This window comes from Pelodiscus sinensis, chromosome 5, assembly GCF_052426305.1.
Source record: "Pelodiscus sinensis isolate ZL-2025 chromosome 5, ASM5242630v1, whole genome shotgun sequence".
Taxonomy (NCBI): domain Eukaryota; kingdom Metazoa; phylum Chordata; order Testudines; family Trionychidae; genus Pelodiscus; species Pelodiscus sinensis.
The window spans coordinates 102,034,233-102,060,640 of NC_143056.1; the positions used below are offsets into that span (position 1 = coordinate 102,034,233).

General features: G+C 52.1%; 1 protein-coding gene across 2 annotated transcripts in view; it reads left to right on the forward strand.

Annotated features, from left to right (window-relative positions):
• Positions 1-22,360: 22,360 nt before the first annotated feature.
• Positions 22,361-26,408, forward strand: part of BTBD10 (BTB domain containing 10) — a 61,092-nt gene continuing 57,044 nt past the window's right edge. The window contains exons 1-2 of one of the 2 annotated variants that reach the window (XM_089778614.1): positions 22,439-22,523; positions 24,499-24,611. The gene's annotated coding sequence lies outside the window, so the exon portion shown is untranslated. Of the gene's footprint in view, positions 22,524-24,498; positions 24,612-26,408 lie in introns of both variants that reach the window. The other variant, XM_014568881.4, reaches the window with a different exon arrangement.

The window sequence follows — 26,408 nt, forward strand, 5'->3', positions numbered from 1 at the left end:
CCTCATGGTCAGCCTGCAAAGGGCAGAGCCGGAATTAGGACCCTGGGGTGGCGATATCGAAGAAGTAGGGACAGAGGCAGCCCTGGGAGCGGAGCTGACAGAGCCCCAGAAGGAGGGCTTGAGGAACCTGCTGCAGGAGTTTGCAGCCGTACTGTCAACCCAGCCGGGGAAAACGACGATGGGCTACCACCATATCCAGACGTCACCCAGACAAAAGGTTCGAGAGCCGCTCCGCCCATTACCGCGAAAGATGTGGGACCCAGTGCGAGATGAGGTAAACAAGATATTACGGATGGGGGTCATACAAGAATCTAGGAGTGGCTGGCAAAGCCCCATTGTGCTCGTCACCAAGAGGGACGGGACCCTGCGATTCTGCATCAATTTTAGAAAGGTTAACGCCATCTCCCGAATGGACGCCTACCCGATGCCCCGGGTAGAGGGGTTACTGGAGAGGCTGGGGCGGGCACAGTTTCTGTCAATGTTAGATCTGAACAAAGGATATTGGCAGATCCCCCTCACACCCGTGTCGCAGGCGAAGACCGCCTTCACCACACCGTCAGGACTATATCACTTCCTCATGATGCCCTTCGGGTTGAATGGAGCGGCGGCCACCTTCCAGAGGGTAATGGAGAGGGTGCTGCGAGACTACCAGGCATACGCTGCCGCTTACATTGATGACATTATTATCTTTAGTGTATCATGGGAAGAACATCTAAACCACGTCCGAGCTGTCCTCCAGGCATTAGAGGAGGCGCGGCTGATGACTAACCCTAGCAAATGCACATTCGGCCAAGCAGAGGTGACGTACCTGGGGTATGTGGTAGGAAGGGGCTGCCTGAAACTGCAAGTGAACAAGGTGGAAGCGGTACAGAAGTACCGGGCACCATCCACAAAGAAGCAAGTGCGGCAGTTCCTGGGCTTGGCTGGATACTATCGCAGGTTCATCTTGCAGTTCGCCACGAGGGTGGCACCCCTAACAGACCTAATGAGAAAGGGCTACCCGGAAAGGGTAAAGTGGACAGCACAATGCGAAGAGGCGTTCCAGCAGCTAAAACAGAGCCTTGTCACGGCACCGGTATTGACACAGCCGGACTTCACCAAACCCTTCATTGTACAGACAGATGCATCAAATATAGGGGTGGGGGCAGTCTTAGCCCAAGAATAAGGAGGGGGCGATAGGCCCATCGTATACCTGAACCGCAAACTATTGCCAAGAGAGCAACGCTATTCCACCATAGAAAAGGAAGCCCTGGCCATTAGGTGGGCCATAGAAGCATTGAGATACTACCTCCTGGGCCATACATTCCTCTTAGTGACAGACAATGCACCATTAACATGGATGCATAACATGAAAGAAGCTAATCCCCGCATAATGAGATGGTACCTGTTTTTGCAGCAGTATTCGTTCAAAATAGCGCACCGGGCAGGACGGGAACATACTAACGTAGACTTTCTGTCCAGGTGCGCAGAGCAGGAAGAGATGAAAGAAACCAGGAGGGAAGGGTGTGATGGGGGGGCTCACCCCCGCACTCTCGGCCCCCGGAGCCAAGGCCCCACACCACGTGCGGCCGATCAGCTGGTGCCAGGAGGCCGGCACAACGCGGTAGCGCAGGCTGCAGAGCCGGGGGAAGCCGGCGCGGCCGGCGCGCATGCGCAGGGCAGCCCGCACGATAGCCGGTGGGCGCTAGGACCCAGGGGCCGGAAGGCGGCCCAGGGAGGGGCTGGCAGGACGCCGAGCGGGGAATTCAAAAGGGCGGCGGGAGGAACAGGAAGGGGGGAGGACTGAGGGAGAGCAGGGGAGTTTCTGCTCTCAGCCTCCTCTGCAGGGCGCACGAGGGACGCAGCGGGAGACTGTGCAGCGCCCAGAGCCAAGAACCCAGCACCCCAGGTGGACGGCCAGACCGGTGAGGAACGGGGCGGCGCAGAGCGGGCCCGGACTGGTGGCGACCGCCGGGTGGCCCGTTGGGTACAGCAGCCCCGAGACCCGGGAGACGACCAGGGTGGACAGGGGAGTGACAGGCTCAGTGGGAGCCAACAGCAGCAAGAGGACCGTGGAAACGGAGCCGTAGAGGCCGGGAGCAGGGGCGGCTCAGGACCTATCACAGCAAGGGCCCACGAACTGGGGGTGCCCCAGGACCCCTGAATCACAGACTCAGCTACAGTTCCCTTGTTTTAAACCTTTGACTCACACCTCTGAGCCTGTTTTTCATCATTTGTCCCCTGTAATTAGTTGAACCCTGGGCCCAGTCATTCCTCCCACAAGGCTGAGGGAGGGGCTTTTAGAAGTGGGTGGGCTAGCCACCACTGCCAACATCACCCACAACGAGCATCAGGAGGAGGCACCAGCCAAGGACACCACAGCAGCAGAGAGGGATGGCAACATCCCTCTAGGGAAGTCCATCCTCTAGGAGGCCTTGGCTAAAGCTCCCCTCAGCCCCTTTACCACCTGCACCCTCATTGTCCCTGCTGAGGCAGTAGTTGTCTCGGTTGCTGACAGGCAGGATGGGGCCGTGGGGATGGCTCTTAGCTCCATCTTCAAGGAGATCAAGGCCCTGGGTCTGACTTCACTTACCCAGGGGGAGGACAACCCCTTGCCTATGGGCCTCAGTCTGGGCGCTGACTCAGTTGCACCATCCCCTTTTTCCTCCCTCACCCATGCCCCAGGAGGCTGCTTCCTCTCTCACCCTCAGAATGCCCCTAATATTGCCCATCGGCCCAGTCACCAAAAGCACCTCCTCTGAGGCCGCTGAGCCCCTTGGGGTAACAGATGGTGCTGGGGAACCAGGTCCCGGGCCTAGGGATGCCCCCTCCATCTTTGAGGTGGAGCAGTCACCCTCCCTCTCTGTTGGGGGCCCAACAACTACCATGATCAGAACTGACACAGTGGCCAAGCCGTCTACTCGGTGGCCTCCTCCATCTGGGTCAACTGGATCAAGAGCTCTGGCCTTGTGGTTTGGGACGGGTGGAAGGCAGACTCCCTCCCACCTGCACGTCAGGCCATCAGGTGGAGTGCAGGTTCTCTGCTCTATCTTGGAATTTTTCTATCCACCACGCATCCCTCCCCACTAGAGAACTGACAGAATTTGAAGGCCAGGGTGAGTGAGCGGCTGCGGAGATGCACAGAACTGCTCCAGTGTCTTTCCCTGCAAGGGAGTGCACTGCTGCTGAACCAACTAGTCCTGTCCATGCTCAATACCCTGAGCCTGGCCCTGAAGGTCCTGGCCCAGCTCCAGAATATAGCCCTGGAGTTCTTCTGGCCAAGACTGCACTAGGTCTCTGCAGGAGTCCTGTGTATCCCCCTGGAAGAGGCAAGACCGAGCTTGGCCTGCATGTGCAACCAGGTCTGGACCATCCACCTCTAGGCCCTGAAGAGACTCCTCTATAATGCAGGTAGTCTGGCATGGGGCACATTGTTACACGCTTTTCTCCACTGCCTTCGAGGGCAGCTCTTTTTTGACCAACAGCTCTTTTTTCTCCACCCAAGGATTCTTCCGCAAGACCTCTTGGAGCTGCCAGAGTTCTACCAGGAACTGCTCCAGATCTGGAACCTGTTTGCAGCAACTAGGTCCATTGTGGCCACAGAATTGGCAGATCTCCTCACGGAGACCCTGCTCCACAATCCAGCCTCGCGCGTGCTGGTGGCAGAGTTTCCCTCGGTGAGCTGGAGGTTGGTCCTGGCAGAAACCACCTCGGTCAGAGGCCTTCTGGACTATGACAGGGTGGACTGGGTGCAACCGCAAGCACTCGCTCAGTGCATGGGGCTCTCCACCCTCTGAACCCCCTTGCACATACTCCAGGAAGCAAAAGTGAGCCCTGCGAGAGGGTGTATCCCGCATGCCCTCACCGTAAACTGTCCGGCCCTTTTTCTCAGCCCCCTGTTCCATGGGCAACCAGCCTCTCCATTCCTGGAACCCCATCTGGCTACAGGATCTGAAGCTGGTCTGTTATCAAATCACTCCTTGAGACCACCTGTACATACTTATGCTCCACACCTTGCGTTTCCTCACCTCCATGTCCCACCCTGATTCCAAGTGGCGGGACTACCTGACACCTGTGGAGGGTGAGGAACCCCGGTGGGCCAGTTTGTATTCTACCCTGATCTCATGGCCCATCGGGGACATCAGTTGGCGGTTCTTCCATGGAGCCATGAGCACGTGCATGTACCTGGCACAGTTCACCCCTATCCCTGATGCCTGCCCCTTATGCAGTGTGAGGGAAAACCTTGTGCACACCTACCTTGAATGCACCAGGTTACAGCTCCTTTTCCGGCTCCTGTAGAACCTCCTGCTTAGTTTCTGGTTGCACTTTTCCACCTCACCTTTTCCTTTACACACACACTCCATCCATGGCCCCCTGTCAAGGTTGTTCCCCACTCTGGCACTATGAATGCAGAAGGTGGGGGCCCAGAAGAGAGCTTCAAAACCTTGCCTCTACAGGCACTGGTTACAAAGACTTCCCCCCAGAATCCTAATACCCAGATTTTGGGGAATTTGCTGCCACCATCAAGTGCTTTTTGATTTCTAAAAAAACAAACAGGGGTGAACACTTGAAATCACCCCCAAAGGTACCCCATGCTCTTTCACCCCAAAAAAGCTTGAAAAAGAGAAGAGAAAAACAAGCTGCAGTCTCTGGTAGCTGACCCTTCAGTCAGAGGCATGCAGATACACACAGACAGACCTTCCAGGACACAAGAATCCAATTATCACCTTAAAAGAAGTGATTTTTATTACAAAATACAAGATAAACTTGCAAAAGGCACACTTGGTTGCTAGATGTTACAGAGAAACTAAGGAAAACAATTTTTAAAATCAGAGAGCATCTCTGGAACAATGCTTAGCTGGTAGTAAATGGGGGAGGGGAAGCATAGATTCACACAGAGCAGTTCAAACCAAATCACAAAATAAAGAACAATTACCCTGAATGCGACTGGTCTCACATTTCCCTGGTGCTCACTTTTAATTTTCTCTTTGTTCAGTCTGGTCCCATGCCCTGAATTCCAGGGGGAGGTGGCTATGGTAGTCCAGCCTGGGTTTAAACCATTCTGTCTCTCTTAACTCCAGGTCTAACTCTCTCACACAAAGAAAGCAGGCAAAGAATCTATATCCAATTCAAATTTCAAGTTTCTATCTCGATTGGCTCTCCCAACCCTCTGGCCAACACCTTTGCTAGCTACCTGAGTTTAACCCCTTAGTCACCGAGTTCTGATCCGCACTCCCCCTGTCCATGATACTCCCAAAGTCATGAGGCCTCCTCATTAATCTCCTCCTCTTGGCCCGGATGAAAGCCGCCATCTATCATAAGAGGAGGAGGATGCTGGCTGAGGGGGTGCTCTGTGATTCTGGAGCCTATTTCCGCTCTTCCCTAGTCTCACACATTAGGGCAGAGTTCCTCTGGGTGGCATCCACTGGCTCCCTGGACAGATTCGAGGAGCAGTGGGCGCTGTCCGAGGGTCTCTGCTGGTGTCCCCTTCAAGTTCCCTTGTTTTAAACTTATTGGCGGGCATACCTCCCGTCATTCAAATAGTGACTCACTCCAAGGAAGGTGTGGTGAGTGCGACTCTTGCTCCTGTTCCCCTCCCTCCTTCCTGTTCCTGCCTCTGCTGCTACCACCCCAGTGGATGGAGGTCTCCCTGCCTGACCTCCCTGGTGGCCACATGCTTGCCTACTCTTCTGCTTCTGCTGGACCTCTCCCAGGGTATGTCTACACTACCCCCCTAGTTCGAACTAGGGGGGTAATGTATGCATACCAAACTTGCTAATGAAGCCCGGGATTTGAATTTCCCAGGCTTCATTAGCATAAAGCCGGCGCCGCCATTTTTAAAAGCCGGCTAGTGCGAACCCCGTGCCGCGCGGCTACACGCGGCACGGGCTAGATAGTTCGGACTAACAAGCCATTCCAAACTATCTGTACACCTCGTTCCACGAGGCGTACAGATAGTTCGGAGTAGCTTGCTAGTCCGAACTATCTAGCCCGTGCCGCGTGTAGCCGCGCGGCACGGGGTTCGCACTAGCCGGCTTTTAAAAATGGCAGCGCCGGCTTTATGCTAATGAAGCCTGGGAAATTCAAATCCCGGGCTTCATTAGCAAGTTTGGTATGCATACATTACCCCCCTAGTTCGAACTAGGGGGGTAGTGTAGACATACCCCCACTGAGGGTGATTGCTGACGCTGCTCCTCACCACCGCCACTGCTGTTGCTGTTTGGGGGGGGGCTTGTTGACTTGCCCCCCTCCAGAGGGAGCGGTAAAGAAGACCCCACCAGTATCACCACCAGCACCCACTGTCTAGGGGTCCCCCCCAATCAGCATCTGCTTGCCCGCTACTACTGCTACACAGGCTATGTTATTTTAGAATAGTGTTGCAGTGTAGATATACTCTCAGTCTGACCTGGTATGGCTGTTTTTATGTTCTCACATGGAACAGCAACTAGTTAAAATATAGGAAACAAGATGTAGGAATATATGGTCAGTTATCACAATGCGGAGAACTAAGTAGCAGAGCACTCCAATCATGCATACTGGGACTTGTGTAATTCAAAATACTGATAAATGATCTGGAAAAGGGGTAAAAAGTGATGTGAGAAAATCTGCAAATGATATAAAATTAGTCGAAATAGTTAAGTGTAAAGCTGACTGCAAAGAGTTTTAAAGGGATCTCACAAAATTGACAGATGGAACAACACAATATTAGATGAAATTCTGTGTTAAGTGCAAGTAATGTGCATTGGAAAAAAATAACCTCAACATCTACTATATGTTTGAGAGAGGTGTGTGTCCGTGTGTCTGTTAAAGAACTTCTCTTAAATGGTAACAGCTAGGACTGGGGGTATGTCTACACTACAGCACTAATTCGAACTAACTTAGTTCGAATTAATTAATTCGAACTAAACTAATTTGAATTAGCGCATCTAGACTTAAAAACTAGTTCGAATTAGCGTTTTGCTAATTCGAACTAGCATGTCCACACTGAGTGGACCCTGAACCGAGGTTAAGGATGGCCGGAAGCAGTGCTGGCAGGGCAGAGCGTGGAGCTGCTGTCTCAGGCTAGCCGAGGGCTGTGGTTAAAGGGACCCGACCCCCACCCCGGACAGACAGTTCTCAGGGTTCCCCACTTGCAAAGCAGTCCTGGCTTGGAGTGCCCTGAGTGCCCACACTCGGCACATCACAGCACTCGGCCATCAGCCCGGCTGCCCTTGCCTCAGGCTGCCATCCGGGGGGGTCAATCGGGGGGCTGTAAGAGAGCTTCCACCCCGATGAGCCCACAGAGCCACCCCAGTCCTCCCCATTGGGGGCTCGTACCCCATTCCTCCCTCACCCCCTTCCACTTACCCCTCCCTAGCTCCCCTTCCTGATGTACAAAATAAAGGACACGTGTGTTCAAAAATAGAAACTCTTTTTATTGAACAAAACTTGGGGAGACTGGGAAAAGGAGGTGGGAGAGGGGAAGAGAGAGGGTGGGAGAGGGGAGGGCAACTAAAATGATCAGGGGTTTGGAACAGGTCCCATATGAAGAGAGGCTAAAGAGACTGAGACTTTTCAGCTTAGAAAAGAGGAGACTGAGGGGGGATATGATAGAGGTCTATAAAAGCATGAGTGGTGTGGAGAGGGTGCATAAAGAAAAGTTCTTCATTAGTGCCCATAATAGAAGGACTAGAGGACACCGAGGGGCTTGTCTACACTGGCCCCTTTTCTGGAAGGGGCATGTTAATTTCACCTATCGTAGTAGGGAAATCCGCGGGGGATTTAAATATCCCCCGCGGCATTTAAATAAAAATGTCCGCCGCTTTTTTCCGGCTTTTAAAAAAGCCGGAAAAGAGCGTCTACACTGGCCCTGATCCTTTGAAGTAGGAATAAGAGCCTCAGGAAAAGGGCGCTTTTTCCGGAGGATCGGGGCCAGTGTAGATGCTCTTTTCCGGCTTTTTTAAAAGCCGGAAAAAAGTGGCGGACATTTTTATTTAAATGCCGCGGGGGATATTTAAATCCCCCGCGGATTTCCCTACTACGATAGGTGAAATTAACATGCCCCTTCCGGAAAAGGAGCCAGTGTAGACGTAGCCCAAATGAAATGAATGTTCAGAAAGTTCTTCTTCACAAAGCAAATAGTCAACCTGTGGAACTCCTTGCTGCAGGAGGCTGTGAAGGCTAGAACTAGAACAGAGTTTAAAGAGAAGTTAGATAAAGTCATGGAGGTTGGGTCCATGGAGTGCTATTAGCCAGGGGGTAGTAATGGTGTCCCTGGCCTCTGTTTGTAGAAGGCTGGAGATGGATGGCACGAGACAAATGGCTTGGTCATTGTTTCGGTCCATCCCCTCCAGGGTCCCTAGTGTTGGCCACTGTCGGCAGACAGGCTACTGGGCTAGATGGACCTTTGGTCTGACCCAGTACGGCCATTCTAAGCTCAGGGCTCAGGGTCGGAGGTCTCAGTGGACCACCCTGATTTTCATGCACACCTGCTCCTGGGTGGCCAGGCTGGCAGCTATCCTGCCCTAGACGGCCACTTTCCTGTGCCTAGTGCGGAGGTCGTGGATGAGGGTTAGGGTATGTCTACACTACCACCCTACTTTGAACTAGGGTGGTAATGTAGTCAACCGGAGTTGCAAATGAAGCCCGGGATTTGAATTTCCCGGGCTTCATTTGCATGTTGCCGGGTGCCGCCATTTTTAAATGTCCGCTAGTTCGGACTCCGTGCCCCACGGCTACACGCAGCACGAACTAGGTAGTTCTGGGCCCCCCACTACAAAAAGGATGCGGAAGCATTGGAGAGGGTCCAGCGGAGGGCAACCAAAATGATTAGGGGGCTGGAGCATATGACCTACGAGGAGAGGCTGAGGGTCTTGGGTCTGTTTAGTCTGCAGAAGCGAAGAGTGAGGGGGGATTTGATAGCAGCCTTCAACTTCCTGAAGGGAGGTTCCAAAGAGGATGGAGAGAGGCTGTTCTCAGTAGTGACAGATGGCAGAACAAGGAGCAATGGTCTCAAGTTGTGGTGGGAGAGGTCCAGATTGGATATTAGGAAAAACTATTTTACTAGAAGGGTAGTGAAGCATTGGAATGGGTTACCTAGGGAAGTAGTGGAGTCTCCATCCCTAGAGGTATTTAAGTCTCGGCTTGACAAAGCCCTGGCCGGGTTGATTTAGTTGGGATTGGTCCTCCCTAGAGCGGGGGGCTGGACTTGACGGCCTTCTGGGGTCTCTTCCAGTTCTATGATTCTATGATAAGGGGATGGTTGGATGAAATAACAGGATCTTGGTAACTAATTGACCATTCATTATCAGTTGGAAATAGGTCAATGGAGGGATGATAGGAGTTGCTATAGGGAACTTTCTGGGTGTCTGGCTGGTGAGTCTTGCCCACATGCTCAGGGTTTAGCTGATCGCCATATTTGGGGTCGGGAAGGAATTTTCCTCCAGGGTAGATTGGCAGAGGCCCTGGAGGTTTTTCGCCTTCCTCTGTAGCATTGGGCACAGATCACAGCTGAAGGACTCTCTGCATGTTGGGGCCTTCAAAGTATTTGAATGCTTCAATATCTTTGATATAGGTGAGAGGATTATTCTAAGAGGGGTGGTTGAGATTCTGTGGCCTGCACTGTGCAGGGGGTCAGACTAGATGATCACAATGGTCCCTTCTGACCTTAAAGTCTATGAGTATGAGTCTATGAGGAGAGAGAGACATGGAGTGAGAGACCGGAGGCTCAGGAGAGAAGACAGACATGGAGGAGAGACCTGAAAATCCCGTCTTATGACGGGCTAGTTGTCTATTAATATAAGAACTACGGATCACCCAAAGAAATAAAAAGGCAGATTTAAAACCACAGAAAGTACATCACTCAATGCTCAGTCATCCTGTGGAACACATTGCCAGGGAATGTTCTGAAGGTCAAGAGTATAACCAGGTTCAAAAATCAGTTAGGTAAATTCATGGAGGGTAAATCCATCAATGGCTATTATCTGAGATGGTCAGGAATGCAAAACCATGCTCAAGATCTCTCCATAACGAGTGCGTAGAACCACACTCCTAATTTTGAAACAACTATGCTGCTTGCAAGAAGAAAGGAAAAACTGAATCCTGAATTCATTATATGAACATTCCATGCATGAATCACTATTAAAACATTGAACACATCAGCAATCACTGACTCTTGCTAGTGTAAAGAGATTTTATACTCTCAAAAGGAAATTCTAAAAGCTGTACAGAACTAATATCATAGTAACTGTTTTACTCTAGGCTACGTCTAGGCTGCAGGCTTCTTTCGGAAGAAGTTTTTTGCGGAAGATCTCTTCCAGAAAACTTCTTCTGAAAGAGCACGTCCACACACAAACGCACATTGAAAACTTTTGCAAAAGAGATTGGACACTCTCTCACATAAAAGGCCACCTGGAACCAGTTCAAGCAGGGCTTTAGGTGACCAGTTGCTTCCGATTGCTGGTGCCGGAGCCTTGCAGACATGTGTTTAAAGGGACCCCCATGAACAGCCATTTCTCTTCTTCTGCTGCGTGATTGCTATCTCTTCGAGGGACACCAAAGCTCTAGCAGTGCCTGCTGTTGCCCTTTTGTTTTTGGACATCACAGCTTTTTCCTTTGAGCCATGGAGCCAGAGCTGCCCCATAGCATTTGTCAAGGATGTTCCCCACTCTGGCACGACAAATGCAGAAGTGGGGGCCTGCAAAAGCATCCCAAAACCTTATCGCTACAGGCTTTGGTACAGAAAACTCCTTCCCCCCAAATCCTAATACCTGGATTTTGGGGAATATCCGCTGCTACCACCCAAGTATTCTAAGAAAAGCAGAGAAGAGATCACTTGGGAAACCTCCTCCTTAAAAGTCAGGGGTACCTCAAGCTCTTTTCCTCAAAGAGCTTGAAAAGAAACGAGAAAAGAAGTTGCAGTCTGTGGTAGCTGACTCCTAGTCAGACCGACAGACCTCTCAGGACACAAAAATGAATCAATACTGATTAGTAAGAAAAAGAAAACAAACTTTTATTATGAAAACAAAACTCCCATTGCAAGCATAGTTGAGGTGGCTAGATGGTAGGAGCCACCAATTGATATATTCAAGGGCTGTGTCTACACTGGGTCACTTATTCCAGAAAATCAGCCGCTTTTCCGGAATAAGCTGCGAGCTGTCTACACTGGCTGCTTGAATTTCCGGAAAAGCAACGATGCTCTACTGTACAAAATCAGCCGCTATTCCGGAAAAACTATTCTGCTCCCGCTCGGGCATAAGTCCTTATTCCAGAACACTGTTCCGGAAAAGGGCCAGTGTAGACAGCCCAGTAGTCTTTTCCGGAAAAAAGCCCCGATCGCGAAAATGACGCTTGGGGCTCTTTTCCGGAAAAGCGCGTCTACATTGGCCACGGACGCTTTTCCGGAAAAGGGCTTTTCTGGAAAAGCAGCCTGCCAATGTAGACACTCCTTTTCCGGAAAAACTTAAAACAGAATACTATTCCGTTTTAAGCAGTTCCGGAAATTCTTGCCAGTGTAGACGTAGCCATGGGGAACCCCCCATGGGCTCAAAATTTAGTTATAAGAGAAAAAAACATCTTTAATAGCACAGACATCAGTTCCGAATCCCCAATCCAGAACACAATAAAACCTGATGGGCTAACTAAACTTTGCCCTACTTACACATTGTGAGAAGACTTTTCTTGGAGAGAGACAGGCCTTCCCATCTCCCAGTTACTTGGAAGAAATCGCTCTGACTCAGACAAAGGAGGGAAAAGATAAAAATTCCTTTGTTCCAGTTTGAAATCCCTACCTGCATTACTACTGGCTGACCAGATACCTGGCTAGGGATAGGAGACATAGTTAACCTCTAAGCCACCAGGGTACTGGTCAGCCCTCCTGGTCATGACACGACCCCAAATCGCAGACGGTGCTGGACAGCTACTGGTCCATAGGCAACCAGTTCAGCATGGGGAAGTCCACCATCGGGGCCCTTCTCATGGAGGAAAGGAGCTCTCAGGGTGCAGTCCCTGCAGGGAAGTGGGGAGAGACCTGGATAAGGGGGACCCTCAGGAAAGAGGGGTTGGAGACTGCAGGGGTGGAGTGAGGATGGGGGGAAGGCCCCATCCCTGAGGGGTTGTGCTGTCCTGCCCTCACACAGCCCTGCTGCTGGGGGAATGGCCTCATAGGGTGTTTGTGGGGGGGATCTACGAGGGGGATGGGCACCTCCAAAGGACTCATGCACCCCTTCTCTCATTCTCTGTTTTCTGTGTTTTTTGCCTCCTTCTGGAGGTGATGAGGGATGTCAACTCCCTCCTGCTGAGGAGGGTCATCCACCTGAGAGATCTGGACTCGATCATGGCCGGATTTGCTGCCCCGAGGTTCCCAAACTGAGGCAGAATGATTGATGGGACCCACATCCTGATCCACGCACCTGACCATCGCGTGGACCAGTACATTAATCAAAAGGGCTACTTTTCCATGGTGCTGCAGGCCCTGGTCGACCACCATGGACACTTTACAAACATTTCTGTTGGGTGGTCGGGCCGGGCACATGATGCCTGAGTGTTCAGAAACTCCAGCCTGTACTGCAAGCTGGAGGCGGGGACATTCTTCCCCCGCTGGGACTTTGTGGTTGGGTATGTGCAGATGCCCCTGTGCATCGTGGGGGATGTGGCTTACCTCATCATGCCATGGCTGATGAAGCCATACACCGGCCACCTGGATCTCTGCAGGGACCAATTCAATTCCCACCTGGACCAGGCCAGGATTCAGGTCAGGTATGCCTTTGGTCACCTAAATGCATGTTTCCAGTGCCTGTTGACCTGCCTCGACATGGGGAAGCACAACATTCCCGAGGTGGTTACAGCATGTTGTATCTTCCACAACATTGTGGAGAGGAAGGGATAGGCCTGCCTCCCGGGGTGGGGGCAGATGCTGGCCACAAGGGGCAAGCCTTCCAGCAGCCATGGACAGCTGCCATCTGATAGGCCCATCAGGCTGGGGTGCATATCCGGGAGGCCCTGAGGGAGAAGTTCTCTCAAGGACCCCAGTAACTCTCCCCAGGGCCTCCCCAATAGGGGCCTCTGGCTTGCAGCCCTATCCCTTCCCCCTCTCAACCCCTCCCCTTGCCCCTTCCCTGACTTCCCAATAAATACCTATTGGGTTTTCCACAAAACGAAGTCTGTATTCATCTAAAACTAAGAAAAAGTTGGGGGGGCTCATAACCTGGAGGAGGAGCAGGGTTCAGGGCTGGGAGGGGCAGCTAGACGTGCCACTTCGGGTGTGAGACCTCGTTGGAGTTGGGTGGGTCTAGGGACCACAGGAGGAGTGGACAGGAGGGGGGGCTGGAGTGGGATCAGGGATGGTGGGGGAGCAGAGGGAGGGGTCACAGGCATCACTTGGGGAGGAGGCATGGGCAGTGCTAGGGGAGGGGGCATGGGCATCACCTGGGGAGGGAGCAGAGGCATGCGGGGGCAGGCAGAGGGGTAATGGGCATAGCAAGATGGGCAGGAGGGTGGAAGCCAGGAGCAGCAGTAGCAGGTGGGTGTGCCATCATGCACGACATGATGGCACACACGTTATCACACCAGTGCATCAGCTGGTCCCATGCACGTTTCCGCCACTCCAAGTCCTAGCAGAACTTCTGTGCCAGGGTCTGCTGCATATCATGCAGGACACTGACATGCTGGTGCATGAGGTCTTCTTGGACCCTGATGTGCTTTCAGGTTCCCTGGGGCTCTGGCAGCTGGCTCTGGTGGTGTGGCTTGCCCCTCAGCCCCGGCTGGTCCAGCTGTGGAGAACACACAGAAGGAGAGGTGGTCAGTCATGCCTGCAGACACTATCCCTGAGGCCATGCCCTCCTCTGTGAGCAGTGACCAACAGTCCTCGGGCCAGAGGAGGAGGGTATCCTGGGAGCAAGGCCATGCGTGGCCTGCACAGTGGGCCATACCTCACAGGGGACCTGATGTGCCCAGAGGACCATGCTGCCCGCTTCCAGCCCCCCTCTCTCCTGGCCCATGGACAAGCAGGCAAAGGAAGTGTCTGGACACAGTGGGATCCCCTCATGGGAGGCAGATGAGCCGGGAGCAGCCTGGCCCTCCCTGAGGTCCACACACACAGCTGCGGCTTGCAGTGCTGCCCATGGGAGCGGCTGCTGCCTTGCATGTGCAGGCATGCCTGTGTGCTGTGTGCGGCACTCCTTGGTCTGTGTGGGTTCGTACCTGTGCTCTTGTGGCTAGCCTGCTTCCATCCATGGCAGGCTGCCCCCCTCTTCCCTGGCAGGACGTGTGTGGCCTCCCCTGAGCCTGGCAGCAGGATCCCACCTGTGCTCAGGGGCTGCTTGCTATGTCCACATGCCACACACTAATGCTACACATGGTTGCACCTGCACAGACCACAGCACAACGTCCGGCCCGAGCGACACTTGCTCCCCGCCCCCTGTGCACTCCTCTCCCCTGTCCTGTGTGTGTGACAAACTGAGACCACTCACCTAAAGATCCCTCCCATATGTCTGAGGAGGCCTGGGAGACATCCTGGATCACAGGCACTGGCTCCAGGGAGAGGGTCACAGTGTCCATCTCCTACTCCTCCTCCTCCTCCTCCTTCACCTCTGCCTGGCCCTGGTCCTCCTGCTCCTCCTCCGTGGAAATCTCTGGATGGGCGATGACTGGGGTCTCCAGGCCAGAGTCCAAGAGGATGGGTGGGGAAGACATTTCCCCACCCCTCAAGATCTGATGCAGCTTGTCGAAATAGGGGCAGGTGTGGGGTTCTGCCCCAGAGGGTGAGCTTTGGTCCCTGGCTAGCCATATCTCTGGCGAACCTCCTTAACCTTATTCCGGACCTGTTCCAAGGTCCAGGGTGGGTGTCTGCACTGTTCCAGAGACTCAGCCATCTGGTCATAAATGTCCGTGTTGCGGCACTTAGAGCGGAGATCCTGCAAGGTCTTCTCCTTGCCCCACAGCTCAAGAAGGGGCAGGATCTCCGGGGCAGAACAGGAGGGTGCCCACCTCTTGGTCTCTCTGGGTGGGTTCTGGGACTCCTGGGGCTGCTCCCTGTGAGGCCAAGAGTTGTGGGGGGCTTGTGGCTCCGCCATGGATGGCAAGGCCTGTGGCAGGGAGAGCCAAGTGGTGAGTTGCTTCTCTGAAGCTGGCTTCCTGCCACAAGGCTTGTCCAGGGTGCCTGCAGCTTTAAGAGGGGCCAGGAGACAGGAACTATAGCATCCTGATTACTTTGGATGGAGTGGCCACCAGGGCACCTGTGCTATGTCCTGGAGGCCTCTTCTTTCCAAAAAATAAACAAACAAACAAAAAAACCAACCCCTCCTTCCCATCCATTTCGGAAAAGGGATTCTTCCTCTTAGAAAAAGGATTACCAATGTTGGAAAAATTCCTTTGTTCTTCTGATTTACTTTCGGAAGAATGCAATTGCAGTGTGAACGTTCCGCAAGTTTTGTCAGAAAGACGGCTATTTTTCCGACAAAACTCTGGAGTGTAGCCTCAGATGAAGCAAAACAGCAAAGAAACCATGCAAAATATACTCCAATAAAAACTGAAGAAATTGTAAGGTCAACTCAGTTGAGAAAACTACTATTGTTTTAGCTGCCGCTGTCTCCTCTAAATACTGCTTGGCTACGTCTACACTGGCCCCTTTTCCGGAAGGGGCATGTTAATTTCAGAGATCGCAATAGGGAAATCCGCGGGGGATTTAAATATCCCCCGCGGCATTTAAATAAAAATGTCCGCCGCTTTTTTCCGGCTTTTAGAAAAGCCGGAAAAGAGCGTCTACACTGGCCCCGATCCTCCGGAAAAAGCGCCCTTTTCCGGAGGATCTTATTCCTACTTCAAAGTAGGAATAAGCACTTCAAAGTAGGAATAAGATCCTCCGGAAAAGGGCGCTTTTTCCGGAGGATCGGGGCCAGTGTAGACGCTCTTTTCCAGCTTTTCTAAAAGCCGGAAAAAAGCGGCGGACATTTTTATTTAAATGCCGCGGGGGATATTTAAATCCCCCGCGGATTTCCCTATTGCGATCTCTGAAATTAACATGCCCCTTCCGGAAAAGGGGCCAATGTAGACGAGCCCCTTTTGAATATTGCTCAGACTGCTGTTAAAGAGCATAAAACATTTGCTTCCTTGCCTCATTAGACATGCAAATTACTTTGTTGATTTTTGTACTTGCATTGCTGGCATTTTATTGTTGTAATGATGAATTTCTAGAAAAGTTTGGTTTACCTCTCTATTGTTATAGGACAGAAATAGAGAGCTCATTTAACTGATTCACTTTTTGCTGCGTGCAATAGTTAAGTTTCCAGTTTCTCATATGCCATTTAATGTTCTCAGGCTACATCTAGACTGCAAAAGATACTTTCGAAAAAGCCTCTTTTGAAAAAGAGCGTCTAGACTACAACCGGTACTTTCGAAAAAGCAAGGCACTTTTTCAAAAGAGAGCACCCAGGCAGTCTGGATGCTCTCTTTCGAAAAAGCACAGTTTGCATTACATAGCACCTTTTTTTGAAAGAGCACTTTCAAAAAATGGCATTATTCTTCATAAAACGAAGTTTTCCGTGGTCGAAAAAACTGCTGCATTCTTTTGATTTACTTTTGAAAGAACATGGCAGCAGTCTAGATGCAGGGGAAGTTTTTTTTAAAAAAGGCTACTTTAAAAAAAAAAAAAAACCTGTAGTCTAGACACACCCTCAGAGAGGTAGCTGTATTAATCTGTAACTTTAGAAACAATGTGTAGTCCTGTGGCACTTTAGAGACTAATAATAATTATATATATATATATATATAAAATCATAAGCTTTATCATCTCATCTGAAGAAACGTTTCTTGCCCACAAAAGCTCATGATACTATATACAGGCAGTCCCCGAGTCTTATGTCCGACTTATGTCGGATCCGCAGTTACAAACGGGGCCATTCCTCTCCCTGGTCTCCAGCAGACCAGGGAGAGGAAGCAAAGCGGCGGAACACGTGGGCAGCGGACAGGGCTGTCTGCTGCCCACGCGCTCCGAGGCTTGGCTCTGCTTTGCTCTGCTTTGCCCCCCCCCCCGTCCCCCTGGTCTGCAGACCAGGGGGACGGGGAGCAAAGCCGTGGAGCCCGAGGGCAGCGGGACAGCCATGGCGCGTCTGGGCTGTCCCGCTGCCCCCGTGTTCTGTGGCTTTGCTCTGGACACCTGTGGTACAGCAGCTGGGGCGCTGTCAGTTGGTCCCGTAGCGCCGCTCTGGGCGCTACTGGACCAACCGGGCAGCACCCCAGCTGTTCTGCCCCAGGCGTCCTGATTCAGCCACTGCTGGTCAGATTCAGCAGCGGCTGAATCAGGATGCCTGGGGCAGAGCAGCTTGGGTGCTGCTGGGTTGGTCCAGTAGCGGCGAGGAGCGGCGGCGCTACTGGACCAACCCAGCAGCACCCCAGCTGCTCTGCCCCAGGCGTCCCCAAGTCAGCCGCTGCTGAAACTGACCAGTGGCTGACTACAGGAAGCCCCTGCCCCGGGCTTCCTGGAATCAGCCGCTGATCAGTTTCAGCAGCAGCTGACTTGGGGATGCCTGGGGTTCTTAAGTTGAATCTGTATGTAAGTCAGAACTGGCGTCCAGATTCAGCCGCTGTTGAAACTGATCAGTTTCAGCAGCGGCTGAATCTGGACGCCAGTTCCGACTTACATACAGATTCAACTTAAGAACAAACCTACAGTCCCTATCTTGTACGTAACCCGGGGACTGCCTGTATATATATTTTATTAGTCTCTAAGGTGCCACAGGACTACTCATTGCCATTTAAGGTTGTAAGGGAGAAAAAACTTACATCAGGTGTATGCATGAAGCCTAACACTTACAAGGGAGCTGCATCCCCTGCTCACTATGCTTGCTAACCTCCCTCCCTCTGGTGGCTTTCACAGGAGCAAGGGAGGGTGCAGAAGTGGGTTGGCAGTAGGATGTGTGGCCAAAGTGGAGGGTGCAGGAATGGGCTGGGGGCAGGATGTCTGGCCAGGGGGGAGGGTGCAGGAGCAGGTTGGGGAGGAGGTGTCTGGCCAGCGGGAGGGTGCAGGAGCAGGCTGGGGGTGCGGGGCCTTGGTGGAAGGGGTGAATGAGGGGGCTGAGAATATGGGGTCTCAGTAGAGGATGGATGTGTGTGAGGGAGATAGGGGTGTGGGGTCTTGGCAGGGCAGTGAGTGAAGGGACTGGGGGCATGGGGTCTCAGTGGAGGGGGAAAGGGGGTTGAGGGTGCAGAGTCTTGGCAGGGCGGTGAGTGTGGTGGCAGGGGGTGGAGGGGCTGTGTGAGGGGGCTGGGGGTGCGGGGTCTCAGCAGGCCGGTGAGTACGGGGTTGGAGGTGTGGGATCTTGGTGGAGGGAGTGAGAGGGCTCTGGGTGTGGGGTCTCAGCAGGGCAGTGAGTGAGCGGGCTGGAGGTACAGGGTCTCAGCTTTGGAGGGTAGGGACCATTTACTTGCTTTCACACAGTTCCCAGCAGTGTGGCTCAGGCACCACCTCCCACTGCTTCCATCTGCCAGATTTTGGCCAATAGGAGCAGCGGGAAAAGCCTCCAGGAAGTGTGTCCCAGTGCTGCTGAACCCAAGCTGGGGAAGGGAAGTGGCAGTGCACACAGCTGCTTCTGGCTCTGCTTCTTTCCTGCAAGCTAGATCCAATGGGGAGCATCGGGGCTTTCTTCCCCTTCCCCTTTCAACCTCGCCGAGAGGAAAGTGAGCCTGGAGTCCTAACATGGGCTCCCTGCTGGTGGGGGAGGTAGGGAGGGAAGTGATGGGGGAGCTGTACTGGATCTGCAAAAGAGCCATACTTGGCTCAGGAGCCATAGGTTGCCAATCCCTGGCATAGGAGGTGGGGCTTTCATGGCCAGAGAGCATGAGAGCAGTGTGATGATGTCATTCTGTCCTCTGGCAAGAAAAAGTTTTTTTTATAGAGAGAGAGATTAATGATTTCCTATCTGAAAAAGTTAGTTCCAAAACCTCAGTCCTGATAATGCATTGAGCAAGGTCAAAAAGAATAACTCACTGAAACTTCATAACAAACTTGAAAGAGCAAAGCAGGCAAAGACTCTGGCTGTGTCTACACTGGGCCACTTATTCCGGAAAATCAGCCGCTTTTCCGGAATAAGCTGCGAGCTGTCTACACTGACCCTTGCATTTCCGGAAAAGCAACGATGCTCTACTGTACAAAATCAGCCGCTATTCCGGAAAAACTATTCTGCTCCTGCTCGGGCATAAGTCCTTATTCCGGAACACTGTTCCGGAAAAGGGCCAGTGTAGACAGCCCAGTAGTCTTTTCCGGAAAAGCGCGTCTACATTGGCCACAGACGCTTTTCCGGAAAAAGGGCTTTTCCGGAAAAGCAGCCTGCCAATGTAGACGCTCCTTTTCCGGAAAAACTGAAAATGGAATAGTATTCCGTTTTAAGCATTTCCGGAAATTCATACCAGTGTGTAGACAGCCACTGAGTTCCAATCTCTGGAATCTGATAGCCAATTTGGTGAACTTTCTCCACTAGGTTGACATCATCCTTTGCAAGGTGAATGCTAGCACTGCCTCCTCAAATCTGGTGCCATCCAAACTCAGGTTGCTGTGCTTGCTATTGAACAATTCCATCACCATCTATCATGCATACCTCCATTGTTCATGTTATGTGGTATCTAACGACTGAACAATTATTAAAATGTGTTAAGGTTGTGTCCAAAAGGCATTCTGTTAATCTCCCTACATTATGAATATTTGGCCTCCTCTTTCCTCTTCCTCCCTCTCTAGACTCTTCTTTCAGCTTTCCAAGAGAGAAGATGCCTCTGGTTTTAGACAGTAAATTCTTTGGGAAACTGACTTGTTTTTTAACGTGTTTGTACGATGCTCACTACAAAGGTGGAGACTGAGGTATCAGCCTGGGCATTACCCTAATATAAAATAATATTGATAGTACTAATGGATAAGAGCCTTAGAAAAGAGGTGGGCATTGAGTTTCGACCTGAATGAACCCAGGCTTGGGCTGGTGTATTCTCATCCCATTTGAAGCATGCACCGAACTGCGGCACTTTGTCTACCTTGTGGAACATTCATTAACTGTCTGGAAGAGTCATGAATGGATAGGTAATTCCTGAAAGAGAGAATCCCAATCCATTAAGTGATTTATAAATTAAGAATAGGATTTTGAATCCTTTCTTGAAATGAAGTAGGAGCTGGTGGAACACTCCCTGAATCAGATTTATAAGCTTAACCTTATTTTGTTTAGAATTAACATCAGCAAACTTGTCTCATCCACATGATAAACTCTGCCAGACAAAGAGATAGCTATGTGATGGCGATGGTATAATGCAGTGGTCCCCAACATGGTGCCCGTGGGCCATTTCTGTGCGCCACCTGAGTGATAGGGGCCGGCCCCGCCCCCGGGCAAATGGGCGGTGCCGGCCCCTGGGTGCGCAGCGTATGGGCAGCCGTGCCCCCGGGTGCATGGCGCAAGGGCTGTGCCGGCCCTGGGCACACGTCCTATGGGCGGTGCTGGCCCCTGGGAGTATGGCACAGACGTGGTGCTGGCCCCGGGCACGTGGCACAGGGGCTGCGCCGCCCCGGGTGCGCGGCACAGGGCTGGCACTAGCCACGGGCGCGCAGCACATGGGCGGCCCTGCCTCTGGGTGCATGGTTCATGGGTGCTGCCGGCTCCTGAACGCGCAGCGTATGGGCATCGGTGCCCCATGGCATGCGGCACAGGAGTGGTGCTGGCCCCAGGTGCGCGGCACATGGGCGCTGCCGGCTCCTGGGCGCATGGTACAGGAACGGCGCTGGCCCCAGGCATGCAGCGCATGGGCTGTTCCGCCCCCAGGCGCACAGCGTATGGGCAGCCTCGCCCCTGGGTGTGTGACACAGGAGCGGTGCCAGCCCCGGGTGCATGGTGTACGGGCAGCCCCACCCCTGGGCATGTGGTACAGGAACGGCGCCGGCCCCAGGAGTGTGGTGCATGGGTGGTGCCGGCACCGGGCATGCGGCATATGGGTGGCCCCGCCCCCGGCAGTCCCAAAAGGTTGGGGACCACTGGTATAATGGATTAGAAGAGTCAAGTATCACTTGCCCATCATTGGTATTTGAAGTGTCTGTTTCTCATATGTAAATATGGAAAAAGTGGTGATGAAAAACCATTTGTCCAGCACAAACCTCTCAGTATAGCCTGCAAGGAAAGACTCTTGCCTCATCTCGTAACAAAGAGTTCTTGTTCTGAGATTCACAAATATCCGGGCGGGGAGGGGTAGGGAGAAGCAGAGTGACCTCGCAGCCGCGCTGAGGTACCGGCACTGAGGGTGTTGAACGCCTCTGTCTGTGAATCAGAGAGGTTAGGCTGTGTCTAGACTGGCCAGTTTTTCCGGAAAATCAGCCGCTTTTCCAGAAAATCTTGCCAGCTGTCTACACTGGCCGCTTGAATTTCCGCAAAAGCACTGACTTCCTACTATGCTGCTCCCCTTCGGGCAAAAGTCCCTTTTGCGCAAAACTTTTGCGCAAAAGGGCCAGTGTAGACAGCCGAGATTTGTTTTGTGCAAAAAAGCCCCGATCGCGAAAATGGCGATTGGGACTTTTTTGCGCAAAAGCGCGTTTAGATTGGCCAGGGACGCTTTTCTGCAAAAAGTGCTTTTGCGGAAAAGCATCTGTGCCAACCTAGACGCTCTTTTCCGAAAATGCTTTTAACGGGAAACTTTTCCGTTAAAAGCATTTCCGGAAAATCATGCCAGTCTAGACATAGCCTTAGTGTGAATCTGCCTAAACGGGAAGTCCTGTGACACCTATAGACTAACAGATTTATTGGCGCATGAGCTCTCCTGGGCGCAGACCCACGTCAGGTATCTAACCAAGTGGGTCTTTGCCCACCAGAGCTCATGCGCCAATAAATCTCTTTGTCTCTCGTTGTATCTGGGGAAACACGTATCCACCACGCGGGGGGGGGGGGGGGGGGCTTGCAGCCACTTCCCCCCCCCACTTGCGATCTCTGCACGGCGCGGGGGGGGGGGGGGCGGGCGGGAAGAGCCAGTCCGCTCCCCTCGGGTCCCGGCTCCCACCGCCCCGTCACCTCCCGCCGCCGCCTTTCCATGAGCGGTAGCGGAGGGGGCGGGAGGGGGGTAACCAGGCAGCGTCGCTCTCAAGCACATCGCGCCGCCGAGGCCCGTCCCAGCCCCTCTCACCCCGCCACACGCGGGGGCGCTGCGCAGCCGCCTGGGCTCTGGCCCGGCTGAGGGGGCAGCTCCCGCCTGTCAATCTACCAACGCACGCACCAACCCCATCTCCTGCCCGCCCATCCCACTGCGGCTGCGCACGGCTCTGGGCACCGCCCCAGGACACCACGGGGACCAAGGCACGAGCATCACTGACGCTAGAGACAGACTCGCTTCCACCCGCGCTTCAGCCTCGCTTTCGGTTTCACCCCGCGGCACCACCGCCTCACTTCCGGCCGGAGGTGACCCCGCCCACATCTCATCCTGCGCTACTCTCGCGATACTCCCTCGCGCTCTCTGCTCTCGCGAGAGGAGCTTGAGAGGCCGAGGCTGAGGCTGAGGCTGAGCGGCCTGTGCGGTGCGGTAGCGGCCGGCTGGAGTCCTGAAGCCTGGCGGGGCAGGTGAGGTGTCGGCCAAACCCTCGGCGGGGGCGGGTCGGTAAGAGCCCCGCTCGGAGCACGTTTCCCCTCACGCCGGCAGCGGCGCGACCCGTGCTCCGTAACCGCCTCTGCGCGACGGGCCGGGCGGTCGGTTGTCCAGTCCCGCTCGCAGCGCGGGGTGGGGTGGCTGCAGAGGCCCTGTGCTGAGGGAGGTTTTCTGTCACGTGTCCGGATTGCATCTCCTCTCGGGGGGGGGGAAAGGGCCCTGGCCCCTGGGGTGCCAGTTCTGCACTCCACCGCGCAGCGGAGACCAGTGTCCCTTGAAACGGTCCTTTGACTACAGTCTTCTGTGCACTTGGCTTTGGGGCTGCTCAGCACCACAGTGCGCTAACTACTCTCACTGATGGCTAGGTGGTAAACCAGTGAGCTGCTGTTAAGACTGGAGTCTGCTCCTGATTCTTTTGGATGAGAAACTTGTTTTTGGTGATGTTGAAATGGTCAGTCTCTCAGTGTAATCTAAAATCCTATTTTTTATTTAAAATAGTGGTTTTCAACATTTGCCGACCCCTTCATTTCAAGTGTAGGTGTGGACCTGTTTGGAAACCTTAAACATTATCTGACCTGCCACTGGGGTCTATGGACCATGGGTGAAAAACCCTGCTGAGAGACATATAATGGTGACTGTATCAGAGCCTGAAGCACAGGGCAGCATCCAGCTCCCTGGGAGTGGGGTCAGCAGGGGGGAGCCAGTACTTGTCAGGAGCCATTTTATAAGTCTACTGTTGGTGTGTGCTTGCTCCCAAGGAGCTGATATTCATCCCTGTCTCCCTGGGAGTAAGATGGGATGCCAGCACACCCTTTCCCCAAAGGGAGCTCAGCCCCCCCCCCCTCCCCCCGGCAGGAGCTGCTCTATGGTATGCCGGCAGAGCCTCTATCCATGGACAGGGGTAGCATGGAGCTCCCTGGGAGTGGGGCCAGGAGTGTACTGGTTGCTGGTCCCGCCCTGGAGATTATCAAGTAACCACTAAGATTTGATGTGGTTATGCATTTATTCAATTATTGGTTATCTTACAAAACCCTCCTGGTGACCCCACTAACTTTTCTAGCTGTCACTCCATCTCTTTCCTCCCTTTAGCGCTCATTGAATGTAATCCAGCATCTGTCTGGAGTTCTTTCAGCTCCGTCCCCAGTGTTGGAAATGCCCACTTCACTCACCTAACTACTGCTCATCAAATTTCACAAACAGATACTCTTATCTTCCTCACTCTTACATAGAAAAGAGGAGACTGAGGGGGGATATGATAGAGGTATATAAAGTCATGAGTGGTGTGGAGAGGGCAGGTAAAGAAGAGTTATTTATTAGTTCCCTAAATAATAGAACTAGAGGACACCAAATGAAATTAATGGGTAGCAGGTTTAAAACTAATAAAAGAAAGTTCTTCTTCACACAGCGTGTAGTCAACCTGTGGAACTCCTTGCCAGAGGAGGCTGTGAAGGCTAGGACTATAATAGAGTTTAAAGAGAAGCTAGGTAATTTCATGGAGGTTAGGTCCATAAAAGGCTATTAGCCAGGAGATAAAATGGTGTCCTTGGCCTCTGTTTGTCAGAGGCTGGAGAGGGATGGTAGGAGACAAATCGCTTGGTCATTGTCTTCGGTCCACCCTCTCTGGGGCACCTGGTGCTGGCCACTGTTGGGAGACAGGATACTGGGCTAGATGGACCCTTGGTCTGACTCAGTACGGCTGTTCTTATGTTCTTATATTGACTGACTTTGACATCATTAGTCATGCTTTTAAAATCTTTGGCTTGCAATGTCTGTCTTCTCTGGCTCTCCTCTTACTGAGACTGCTTCTTCAGTGTTTCATTCACAGAATACTGTTCATCACTGCTCCCAACATTCAGTGGGAGTCCTTTAGGGCTCCTGAATTCCTCTCTCCCCGCCTCCCCCCCAATCATATCTCATTAAAAAAACAGGGGCTTAATTATTTTCATGCAGATTTACAGATCTTCCTTGCTACTTCAGACCTGCCTCCTTCTGCTCAACCTAAAATCTACCTCTTTCTACATCACCTGAGATGCATATAATTATACACATCTGAGAGATACAAGGTAGGTGAGGTAATATCTTTTATTGGATCAGCTTATCTTTATGGATGGGGACAAGCTTTTGAGCTTCACCTGCCTTGTGTGTGTCATATCCTGGTAGGGCCAACAAGTTACAGTAACACTTTAGAGATAAAACTGGTTATCCACATCTACAAAGAGGAGAGAGAGAAGTAAGGGGAGAGGATAATAACTTAGTCCTTTTACTTGGGACTGCAGCCTTGGTTTCATCTCTGACTCATTCTCTTTCCACGCCCTTATATCCAGGCTGTCTAAATCTACCATCTTTTCCCTGTATGGCTTCACTAAGACTGGGCACTTTCCTCCATCCACACAGCTAAAACTTTTGCCCAGGGCCTAATGGTATGTTTACATAGTAAAGAAAAACCCACAGTTGTCCCATAACAGCTGACTCAGACTTAAGGGGCTTGATCTAAGAAGGGACTTTTTCATTGTTATCTAGACTTCTGGATTTGGGCTCCAGCCTGAATACAGAATTCTGCATAGTGATGAAACTGCCTGAGTCCCAGGAGCCAGAGTTGTCTGGCCTGAGTCAGCCACAGGTTTTTCCAGTGAAGGAACTTTATACAAAAATATCATCTTTAACCTCTATTTATTAACAGTCACAAAACCAGAAGGCACACGCTAAGCACACAATGTTCACTGCTCCCAGTAAGAGAAATTAGCTATTTTTGATGGCTAGTCAGGATCATTTTCAACTGGGGGACTCCGGTTTTTGCATGGGGTCACTGGCGCAGGATTAAGGTCTGGTAGCTCTCATCTTGAGGCTGTGTCCTGGAGTTGCTTCCCAGAGAACTTGGTTTTGGACCCTAGTTTATATAGTGAAACTCACGTCCTAGCGAAATACAGAAATCGACTGAATGCTGCGCCAGATGTGAATCCAACTTTCTAGTATTAAACCAAATATAAAAAGAATTTGCCAAGAAAAGAAAGCCACTCTTTGCATTGAAAATTGTCAATATTCATATTATTTTTTAGCTTTATTTTTTGTACACGTTTAATATGATTTTTGTTTTAAAATATGTTGAATTAAAATGAATAGTGATCTCATGACATCCTAAAGGGCCAACAGCCACCATTACTTTTAACAGCTCATTCCGCCAGCACCGTATCTTCTTCCACCGTGTATCTGCAACGTGCCACTAATGGACATATGCAAGCCAGCCACTTGGGCATCACAACTGACCTCTGCTAAGCACTATGCACTTTCTTATGTAGTCAACATTTCACTAGGCTCCATAGCATTATCATTGTCTTATTGCAATATTCTGAAGCCCCAGCCACCACAGTCTGAAATGGCTTGCTAGTCACCAAGCATGGAGCATCCACAGGGACCTCAGCATGGGGGATAGCTATTTTGGGGTACTCTGGTATCCCGAAATAGTGTTACAGTGTAGCTGTACCCCTCTTGATTCATGACAACAAAGGCACAAGTTGGTTTTGAGAGCTGTAGTGACTTCTATTCTGGAGCCTATTGTGACGTAGTGGGGGGTACCTGGCTGGTTTCTATGCTGCTGGCTCTGGGGTAACCCCCACTGGCTGCCGTGGGTACCACGACCCAGCAAAACAGGATGAGTCACTATGCAAAGGGACCTCTCAACCGGTATGGCCAGACACCCCCCATGGAGAGGAACAAAGGAAGGTGGAATGCTGCCCTGGCTGGGGGGCAGGGCTGGAAGAGTGTTAGTTAGTTGCTGTCTGTGAGCATGGAGGAGACAGCCTAGGGAAAGGGGCTGGAGTTTAGGGGCCCAGTCTCCCCCATCTCAAGGGGGCCTGAGGCAT